Source organism: Ranitomeya imitator, chromosome 1, assembly GCF_032444005.1.
Source record: "Ranitomeya imitator isolate aRanImi1 chromosome 1, aRanImi1.pri, whole genome shotgun sequence".
Taxonomy (NCBI): domain Eukaryota; kingdom Metazoa; phylum Chordata; class Amphibia; order Anura; family Dendrobatidae; genus Ranitomeya; species Ranitomeya imitator.
In genome coordinates, this window is record NC_091282.1 from 630302651 (window position 1) to 630314184 (window position 11534).

At 45.0% G+C, this 11534-nt stretch overlaps 1 long non-coding RNA gene across 1 annotated transcript; it reads right to left on the reverse strand.

The window, feature by feature from the left end:
• Positions 1–10299: 10299 nt before the first annotated feature.
• Positions 10300–11318, reverse strand: LOC138657980 (uncharacterized). Its single transcript, XR_011317280.1, has 3 exons — positions 11157–11318; positions 10795–10990; positions 10300–10648 (listed from the first exon to the last, which is right to left on the reverse strand). It is a non-coding gene; the product is annotated as an uncharacterized lncRNA (long non-coding RNA).
• Between the last annotated feature and the right edge of the window lie 216 nt (positions 11319–11534).

Consider the following 11534-nt stretch of genomic DNA (forward strand, 5'->3'; position numbering starts at 1 on the left):
GAATGGGCAGTTGGTTGGCAGCCATCAACTTTATCACTGGGGCCCACTCAGGCCGCCTTGGTTCAGGAAAATGTCACTGGAAGTAAGTTTCTGGCATCATTCTTACTGATGGGATGATGTGGGATATTAGTCCGGTGGCTCTGGCTAACGGGTTGATATGGGATATTAGGGGTAATAATCTGGTGGCTCTGAATGAGGGGATGATGTGGGATATTAGAGGTAGTTTTCCGGAGGCTCTGGCTGACAGGATGATGTGGGATATTAGGGGTAATAGTCCGGTGGCTTTGGCTGATGGGAGGATGTGGGATATTAGGGGTAGTATTCCGGTGGCTGTGGCTGACAGAATGATGTAGGATATTAGGGGCAGTAGTCCAGTGGCTCTGGCTGACGGGATGATATGGGATATTAGGGGTAGTAGTCCGGTGGCTCTGACGGGATGATGTGGGATATTAGGGGTAGTATTCCGGTGGCTCTGGCTGATGGGATGATGTGGGATATTAGGGGTAATAATCTGGTGGCTCTGAATGAGGGGATGATGTGGCATATTAGAGGTAGTTTTCCGAAGGCTCTGGCTGACAGGATGATGTGGGATATTAGGGATAATAATCAGGTGGCTCCGGCTGACGGGATGATGTGGGACATTAGGGGTAGTAGTCCGGTGGCTCTGGCTGACGGGATGATATGGGATATTAGGGGTAGTAGTCCAGTGGTTCTGCCTGATGGGATGATGTGGGATATTAGGGGAACTAGTCAGGTGGCTCTGGCTGATGGGATGATGTGGGATATTAGGGGTAGTAGTCAGGTGGTTCTGGCTGATGGGATAATGTGGGATATTAGGGGTAGTAGTCAGGTGGTTCTGGCTGATGGGATGATGTGGGTTATTAGGGGTAGTAGTCAGATGGCTCTGGCTGATGGGATGATGTGGAATATTAGGGGTAGTAGTCCGGTGGCTCTGGCTGATGGGATGATATGGGATATTAGAGGTAATAGACTGGTGGCTCTGATTGACAGGATGATGTGGGATATTAGAGGTAGTTTTCCTGAGGCTCTGGCTGACGGGATGATGTGGGATATTAGGGGTAGTAGTCAGGTGGCTCTGGCTGATGGGATGATATGGGATATTAGAGGTAATAGACTGGTGGCTCTGATTGACAGGATGATGTGGGATATTAGAGGTAGTTTTCCTGAGGCTCTGGCTGACGGGATGATGTGGGATATTAGGGGTAGTAGTCAGGTGGCTCTGGCTGATGGGATGATGTGGGATATTAGGGGTAGTAGTCTGGTGGCTCTGGCTGATGGGATGATATGGGATATTAGAGGTAATAGACTGGTGGCTCTGAATGACAGGATGATGTGGGATATTAGAGGTAGTTTTCCTGAGGCTCTGGCTGACGGGATGATGTGGGATATTAGGGGTAGAACTCAGGTGGCTCTGGCTGATGGGATGATGTGGGATATTAGGGGTAGTAGTCCAGTGGCTCTGGCTGATGGGATGATGTGGGATATTAGGGGTAGTAGTCCTGTGGCACTGGTTGATGGGTGATGTGGGATATTAGAGTGATTTTGCCAATGTGGCGTGGGCGGGGCAATACACTCAGCTTTATATACTGTATAGATATAATCATTATAATTTGTTATAAATAACCACAGTTAGTTACTATGCCTGGGCAACGCTGGGCTCTTCGCCTGGGCAAGGCCAGGCTCTTCAGCTAGTATAGTATAATAGAGACAGACAGGTCTTCCACTACAACCAATCCAGCAGATGGACACCCATCCTGGAGTTTTCATATTTAAAAAATGAGGGCCTGACACCACTAAAGTGGAATAACTGTCACGAGAATAGAAATAGTATAATTGGGACCGACACGTCTTCCACTACACCTATCCCAGCCGATGTAGACCAACCATGACTGTTCAAATTTCCACAAATTTTTGTTAGCATTAGCAGCAGCAGCCACAGCAGGCACAGAAGCCACACTAAAGATATCACAGAGTGCAGTTACGTGACATTCATGTATCACACTAAAAAATGCAATATCACCTAGTCTGTACAGTCTGCGATTGGGGTGAAAATGTCCTTGGAGATCCAAGGATACACAGCGTCCAACCCGCAGCAGACAGATGTTACAGCATAGTGGATGGGATTTCAAGAAATCCCATGCCCACTATGCATGCACCAATGCCTGCAGCTCACCCGCAGAGACAAACATGTGCAGCATCTTTCCAGATCGCAGCATGTCTATTTATGTAGTGGAGAAGCTCAGTCTCCACTGCGTAAATTACCCAAAGAGTACAGATCATGTCCGCTGCATCGAAAGTGCTGCCGGCTTTTGAACGCAGGTGATTCTACATGTGTTCACTGAACCATGCGGAATCACCACGCCCAATATATTGGACCGGAAATTTATCTTGCGTAGACAGAGCGTCTCCGCAAGATAAATTGACATGCTGCAGTCTGGAAAGATGCGCCACATGTGTGTCTCCGCAGGGAAGTCGTTGCCTTCCCTGCACGCATAGTGGAGAGGGTATTTCTTGAAATCCCATCCATTATGCTGTAACATGGATTATGCTGTAACACGGATGAACGCAGCAACAAACTTGCATCGTTTACTGACCGTGGAAACATACCCTAAGTGGGTCAAGAGCTGGTTCAGGGATAGGAAACAAAGGGTGCTTATTAATGGAGCACACTCGGACTGGGTCGCTGTTAGGCTACGTTCACATTAGCGTCATGCGACGCAGCGTCGTCGATGCAACGCACGACGGATCGGAAACGCACGCAAAAACGCACCATTTTTGACGCATGCGTCGAACGGATGCGTCGTAAAACGCAGCGTTTTTTGTGCGTTTTTGTTGCGTTTTTCCAAAAAACGCAGCGTTTTACGACGCATGCGTTGTCAAACAATGATGTTATCTTTCCACACAATTTAGTGTCTAGACACTAGATAACACCACCAATGAATAGAAGAGGGTGGGTCTAGTGTCTAGACAATAGATAATGCCACCAATGGGTAGATGAGGGTGGGTATTAATGTAATAGTGGTATATATCCCGGCATAGATTATTTCCAACCATACAGCATCAAAATGGATCGTCCCATGGAGAGTATCTACCTCAATTTTGAGCTGGAATTAGCCTTTGCTATTGCTTATGCTATTGCCTGTCATGAACAGAGGAAAAGAGACAAACTATGGAGAAGGAGTCGTCGGCGTTTTTGGCTACACCCTATAGTGGAAGTCTGAGAGAGTCGTGGAGCCTACCATTGTCTGTTTGGCGAATTAAATGAGAACCAGGAGAAATACTTTGAATACACCAGGATGTCACAAAACAGCTTCCGATATCTGCTGCGTCTGGTGGAAGGAACCATTTCCAGGCAGGACACGCAGCTCCGTAAATCGATTTCCCCCGAAGAACTTCTGCTGGTGACTCTACGGTACGTAATGCAATGTGAAGGATTTATATGTTCTTGCCATTTTTTAAAGTAATGTGTTTTGGTTTTGTGGGGTGGGGGATTGTAATTAAGAATGAAAAATTCTTTCAAAACAATTTAATTAATTACATTTATTTATTTTTCTTCTTGTCAGTTTCCTTGCTACTGGAGAGACCTTGAGATCACTGCATTTCCAGTTTCGGATTGGAGTCTCCACACTGTCTGGTATTATTGCCTTTTAAAAACCTGACCTGCACATCCAAACATAGACTGAGTGTGAACAGGTGCTGAACCCAGAGTCGCCAACTCGTATATAGTTAAATAAATAGGGCAGCACACTGCAGCGCCAAAACATGCAAACTTGAAAAAACGAAATTTGAACTGCATTACTGCACTAGAAATATGAAAAATGAGAGCTTTTAGCGCACAAAAATGGCCAATTTTATGTGTACCTCGTAGCCACGTTAAGGCATCTCTCTTATACGAGGTCCTACGTTTGACCTACCTCACTGAGAATAAACGTCTCCATCTGAATGGGTACATGTAAAAACCTCTTCTTGGACTCAAATTCTCTCTCTATGTGGAGGGGTATTGGACCTACTATAATTAAAACACCTGAAGCTAGGAGGCGGGGAGTGCACGATCAGAAGGCTAGAGAATACATTTCAAAAACCTGACCTGCACATCCAAACATAGACTGAGTGTGAACAGGTGCTGAACCCAGAGTCGCCAACTCGTATATAGTTAAATAAATAGGGCAGCACACTGCAGCGCCAAAACATGCAAACTTGAAAAAACGAAATTTGAACTGCATTACTGCACTAGAAATATGAAAAATGAGAGCTTTCAGCACACAAAAATGGCCAATTTTATGTGTACCTCGTAGCCACGTTAAGGCATCTCTCTTATACGAGGTCCTACGTTTGACCTACCTCACTGAGAATAAACGTCTCCATCTGAATGGGTACATGTAAAAACCTCTTCTTGGACTCAAATTCTCTCTCTATGTGGAGGGGTATTGGACCTACTATAATTAAAACACCTGAAGCTAGGAGGCGGGGAGTGCACGATCAGAAGGCTAGAGAATACATTTCAAAAACCTGACCTGCACATCCAAACATAGACTGAGTGTGAACAGGTGCTGAACCCAGAGTCGCCAACTCGTATATAGTTAAATAAATAGGGCAGCACACTGCAGCGCCAAAACATGCAAACTTGAAAAAACGAAATTTGAACTGCATTACTGCACTAGAAATATGAAAAATGAGAGCTTTTAGCGCACAAAAATGGCCAATTTTATGTGTACCTCGTAGCCACGTTAAGGCATCTCTCTTATACGAGGTCCTACGTTTGACCTACCTCACTGAGAATAAACGTCTCCATCTGAATGGGTACATGTAAAAACCTCTTCTTGGACTCAAATTCTCTCTCTATGTGGAGGGGTATTGGACCTACTATAATTAAAACACCTGAAGCTAGGAGGCGGGGAGTGCACGATCAGAAGGCTAGAGAATACATTTCAAAAACCTGACCTGCACATCCAAACATAGACTGAGTGTGAACAGGTGCTGAACCCAGAGTCGCCAACTCGTATATAGTTAAATAAATAGGGCAGCACACTGCAGCGCCAAAACATGCAAACTTGAAAAACGAAATTTGAACTGCATTACTGCACTAGAAATATGAAAAATGAGAGCTTTTAGCGCACAAAAATGGCCAATTTTATGTGTACCTCGTAGCCACGTTAAGGCATCTCTCTTATACGAGGTCCTACGTTTGACCTACCTCACTGAGAATAAACGTCTCCATCTGAATGGGTACATGTAAAAACCTCTTCTTGGACTCAAATTCTCTCTCTATGTGGAGGGGTATTGGACCTACTATAATTAAAACACCTGAAGCTAGGAGGCGGGGAGTGCACGATCAGAAGGCTAGAGAATACATTTCAAAAACCTGACCTGCACATCCAAACATAGACTGAGTGTGAACAGGTGCTGAACCCAGAGTCGCCAACTCGTATATAGTTAAATAAATAGGGCAGCACACTGCAGCGCCAAAACATGCAAACTTGAAAAAACGAAATTTGAACTGCATTACTGCACTAGAAATATGAAAAATGAGAGCTTTTAGCGCACAAAAATGGCCAATTTTATGTGTAACTCGTAGCCACGTTAAGGCATCTCTCTTATACGAGGTCCTACGTTTGACCTACCTCACTGAGAATAAACGTCTCCATCTGAATGGGTACATGTAAAAACCTCTTCTTGGACTCAAATTCTCTCTCTATGTGGAGGGGTATTGGACCTACTATAATTAAAACACCTGAAGCTAGGAGGCGGGGAGTGCACGATCAGAAGGCTAGAGAATACATTTCAAAAACCTGACCTGCACATCCAAACATAGACTGAGTGTGAACAGGTGCTGAACCCAGAGTCGCCAACTCGTATATAGTTAAATAAATAGGGCAGCACACTGCAGCGCCAAAACATGCAAACTTGAAAAAACGAAATTTGAACTGCATTACTGCACTAGAAATATGAAAAATGAGAGCTTTTAGCGCACAAAAATGGCCAATTTTATGTGTACCTCGTAGCCACGTTAAGGCATCTCTCTTATACGAGGTCCTACGTTTGACCTACCTCACTGAGAATAAACGTCTCCATCTGAATGGGTACATGTAAAATTATTATGGTATTATTGCCGACACATGCCGTGCATTGTGGGACAACCTCCGGGAGGAATTTTTACCCATCCCTACAACAGAATTATGGCTGGCCAACGCCCAAAAATTCGAACAAGTGTGTTCATTCCCTAACTGTATTGGAGCCGTGGACGGGAAGCACATTAGGATTACCAAGCCTTCAAGAAGTGGATCTCTGTTTTTTAATTATAAAAAATACTTTTCCACCGTGCTCATGGCAATTGCAGGTGCGGACTGCAGGTTTCTCGCTGTGGACATTGGAGCGTTTGGCCGTGCAAATGATTCACGGACATTTAAGGAGTCTGACATGGGCCGAAGATTATACGAGAACAATTTTAATTTCCCCCAGCCACGACCTCTTCCCAACACCGAAGGACCGGCCCTGCCATTTGTTGTGGTTGGGGATGAGGCTTTTCAAATGAGTGGAAACCTACTTAAACCGTACTCCAGTCGGGGGTTGGACCGCACCAAAAGTATTTTTAATTATAGACTGTCCAGGGCCAGAAGAACTGTGGAGTGCGCCTTTGGCATCCTGGTCTCCAAATGGCGTATCTTAGGATCCGCTATAAATTTGAAAATTGAGACAGTGGATGAGGTGGTGAAGGCGTGTGTGGTTCTCCACAATTTTATTATTGATAAAGTCAACGTGGAACTCGATGAACCCATACCAAATCCATTGCCTGATTATCAAGATCATCCACTGCGGACAACTGTGGAGATTGCTCATATGAGGGACCAATTTGCTGCATACTTTGTTTCAGATGTTGGCCGTGTTTCATGGCAAGATCAAATGGTTTAATTCATCTTGGTATTATGATGTCATGTAAACACTGTGGAGTCCATGTCATTTTACCATCCTATGTAAGGTTATTGTTATAATGTCCCCTGATTGTCTAATGCGTTGTGTTTTGAAATAAAGTTCTTGTGCCTTTCCGTTTTCACAAAACAAATCTCCAATACGTTTTTCGATAGTAATAGAATTGTAAAATCCAATGTTATGGAAAGAAATGTGTGTCCCACAAAATTTATGTGAGCAGCAGTACCCAAATGGACTGTGACAAAACAAAAAATTTTTACAGCCGTGTGTTCCATAGTTTTGACGTATAACATGATCGGCTCCCACCTTGTCAACCATTTTTAATCCTGCAGACTATTTGCATATGGAACCTGGCTTGACAAGGAGGGAGACGATCATGTTTGCAAAATTCTACAGAGTTAACACTATTGTACTCAGGATGCTAGAATTCGTCCAGAGTCAAATAGTGGCGACACTGTGAACATTGCTACCACCTCACCTGACCAATATTCTTAAGGTACATTAATAAAACTATTATCCAACGATACCGACCAGTGATACGACCGAACCGTGATCGTTGTTTAGTTGTCGCGTGGTTGCTGGAGAGCTGTCACACAGACAGCTCTCCAGCGACCAAAAAAGAGCAAGTCCCGTGTAATCTGGGTAATGTTATGAAGCGCATGGCCGCACTCACGATGTTTACCATTGTAAATGTAATTTAAAAAAATTAAAAAAAAACTTACATTCCGGTGTGTGACACGTCCATCGCCGTCAGCTTTCCGTACTGTGCCAGCCCTAAAGCACAGCACAGCGTTTATATTAAGTAAACGGTGTGCTCAGCTTTACGGCCGGGAATGACAGTGTCAGTCACTGCGGGAAGATGACGGCGAGGGACGTGGTTGACACCTTTTTTTTTTTTGTGGGGTATTGTTCACTTTTTATTTGAGTGTTTAAAACACTGCGCTAGTAACCCAATATTCCCTTGTTTAAAACAAAGACATCGCTGGATCGGTGTCAAACACGCCGATCCAACAATGACAGCGTGTGATCAGTTACCCCAAAAAATTCCAAATCATTCGCTGACACCAAAAATCTCACAGCAGGGGCCTAATCATTGTACGATTTCAGAAAAGATAACGTTGGTTACACACAAAAACCAACTATATCGTTACTGAAATCGTTGTGTGATGGTACATTTTAAACTTGACATATTGAGCAATGCTGTTTGTGTTTGTAACATCTGATAGTACAATGAGCGACAGCCCTATAAAAAAATGAAAAAAAAAATTGATAAAATATTGTCAGACATTGCACATCAGGTGTAGATTTGTGTATACGGCGCACGGTGTGATTTGGTGCAAACTTTATTTGAGACAGTAAAAACTCAGTATTTTTTTTAAAAAAAAACTATTTTATTAGGGACACAAAAAAAAGAAATGGGAAATGTTATGGGGTATCTATCTCAGCAATTAAGGGGGATTGATATCCCCCACTTTGGGGGGGTGTTGAGGAGGCCGAGGAGGAGGACGAGGGGGAGGAAGCAGCATAGTCTATGACACTAGACGGGATGCCGACATCAATCCAGCCAGTTGACGGTGGCGAGACTGCCAAAGCAGGAGGTGAGGGAGGAGGAGGGACGACCAGTGTCCTTGGCTGGCTACTCCGGCTCCGGGTAGACCCAGGCTGTGTACTAGGTGTACTCCTTGTAGACCCAGGCTGGGTACTGGGTGTACTCCGTGTAGACCCAGCCTGGGTACTTGGTGTGCTCCGGGTAGACCCAGGCTGTGTACTAGGTGTACTTCTTGTAGACCCAGGCTGGGTACTGGGTGTACTCCGTGTAGACCCAGCCTGGATACTTGGTGTGCTCCGGGTCGACCCAGGCTGTGTACTGGTGGTTGTTTTGGGAGCAGCCATAGCCAAGGTCGTAGTGCTTGTCGTCGTCTTCTTTTTTTTCCTCCTCTCTCCCTCTGGGTGTGGGTCGGCTTCCCGTCTGTGTGCCCTTGAAGGCCTGGCATGATCAGAACTTTGGGGCTCTGTTCTGTGGTGGCGGTGGCGGTGGCGGTGGCCCTCGGCACGCGGAGCTCTGTGGTGGTGCTCTGCAGCAGGAGTCGGAGTCATGGCAGCCAGCGATGGTACTGCGGGCACATTTGTCGCTGACTGCATGACCCGAGCCTGCTGCAGAGCAGTGACATATGCATTGTTGCAGCCCTGCATGACCGAAATCTGGAGTTCCGGCGTAAGATGTTCAACCATGCCCTTGTGAATGGCACTAAAAAATGTTTGGCCGGCCTCGAGAGCTCCGATTCGATGTTTTCAAGACGCCGGTCGATATTGGACATTTTATCGCACAGCGCCTTGAAACCATTCTGAAATACGGTGCTCAAATGTAAAAATTCGGGCATGACCGCCCTGTCCGAGGCCCGCTGACGCTGTCGGGAAGACCCGAAGGAAGGAGCGACAGAGGCCTCGGCCAGGGGAACATCTGATGGACTGGCTGCCGGTTCGCCAGATTGTGGTGGTGCAGACCTGCTTTCGCTGTGGGATGGCTGCGATGGTTCAGATGGCGCTTCACGAAGGACCGCTCCAGAGGGTCGGACAGTCTCGCGGGTGCTGCTGTGTGTTCTGTGAAAACATAAGGAAACCATTAGTATACTAAATATAACATTTCACATGCGTCATTAATTAACTTTACCGGCGGTATCCATTGCCGCCGTTAATATTAACCTATTTTTAATATTGACACTGCATATGCCGCATCAATATTAAAAAAAAACACATTTTTTTATTTCAAAATAGTCACCCATGGTTGCGGTTTGTAACGCCCGACAATTACGCTTATCGTTGGAACTGCCATGACGTCACGTTCATGTGACCGAGACGTCATCACAGGTCCTGCGAGCAGAGCAACCATGGGAACATAACCTGCCTTGCAGTAGAAGGTATGCCGTGTCTATTATCTTTTAAGTTTTTGTGTGTAAAAAAAATGGGATACACCTGGATGGGCACTATACTACTCCACTATGAAATATTGCCTGGGCATGGCCAATCTACTATCTTTCTGTGTTCTGTATACTTCTGATTTCAGGGAAATAAATAGTAAGTCAAGCTCACCATTGTAGTAATCCCAGAAGGCTCAGAGCACGGAGCCGCTGTGTCAAGCGTGAGAAGACCAGAAATGAATAAAAGAATCCAAGTTAACCAAGGCGTGAAAAGTAAAAACTAAATACTTTATTCACTTCAATCAGAAGCAGAGGATGAAACATCTGCACAATACAATAAAAACACTATCTACGCGTTTCAGGTCTGATGTTCCCTGTCACCTGAAACACATAGATAGTGTCTATTGTATTGTGCTGATGTTTCATCCTCTGCTTATGATTGAAGTGGATAAAAGTATGTATTATTTACTTTTCACGCCTCGGTGAGCTTGCATTTTTGTCTTCATTTCTATACTTTGTACTTGCCAAAATAAATGGCTGGGCAATAAGCTACGTGGCTGGAATATAGTACGTGAATATGCATGTTGTAAAAACTAGGTGTGTGCATAGGTACTATACTTACTCTCTGCTGTCAAGGACCGGTCGCAAGAACTGCAATATACGGTTGTATTTGTACACAGAGGTCCTTGACGCTGCAGCACCACTACGGATCTGTCCCTCCTTTTTCAGGCCCCTCTTGAAACGGTCCTTCATGGAGCGCCATCTGGTCTTCAATTGTTTAACTGTGTATAAATTAAAAAAAAAAAAAAAGGTTAAGAGAATATATTGAAAACGATTACGCAACCGTGTGCAATCCCAATAGAAGACATCACAGACGGTTGTGTAATCCTGGCATGATGGGTCACAGCTGCATTTTGGAAATACTTACGAAATTTAGTTTGGACCGTGGGGGAAGCGCTGTCGAAGCCATCCCACAGCGATTGTGCCACCTCTATCCACAGACGGCGCAATATGCCCTGATCCGCGTGCCGGGGGTCACGGCTGTCCCACAACGGGCCCCGTTCCTCTATGGATGCCACCATCTTGTCGATATCCAGTGGGTCATCATGGGCCCGTTGTGAAACCTAGAATAAATGTAAAATATTAATGTTTGCAACATGAAAAATGTTGTCCCTACCTCCTCCACCGCCACCTACCACCTTCACCACCACTGCCTCCCACCACCCCCATACCCGCAAAAACAAAAAAAATTAACGAAACAAAAGGAATAAGTTTGACATAAAAACTTACTCGCCGTCCTGCAACCACAGCTTGGCCCCGTGGTCTCTGCTCCTGCTCCCTCTGTTCCTCCTGGCTCTCCTCCTCACTTGAAGAAGCCTGCAAAATAGTTTACCAAAAAGTTGAGTGACCCATCTACAAATGACAGCGAATAGTAAGCAATAGTAGATCATGTACTCACCGGACTCCTCAGCGGTGGGGTGTTGCTGGAATCGCTGGCCATAATGCAATTCTGAAATACAGAACAACAAACATTTATCCTATGCTCCTATGCACAATACAGCAATATAAAAAAAAAAAAAAAACATTTACATTTCAACCACAAAGAACATTGCACTCCAACTGAACTAACGCTGAGCAAACAACACTGCCACATTGATTAAAAGAAAC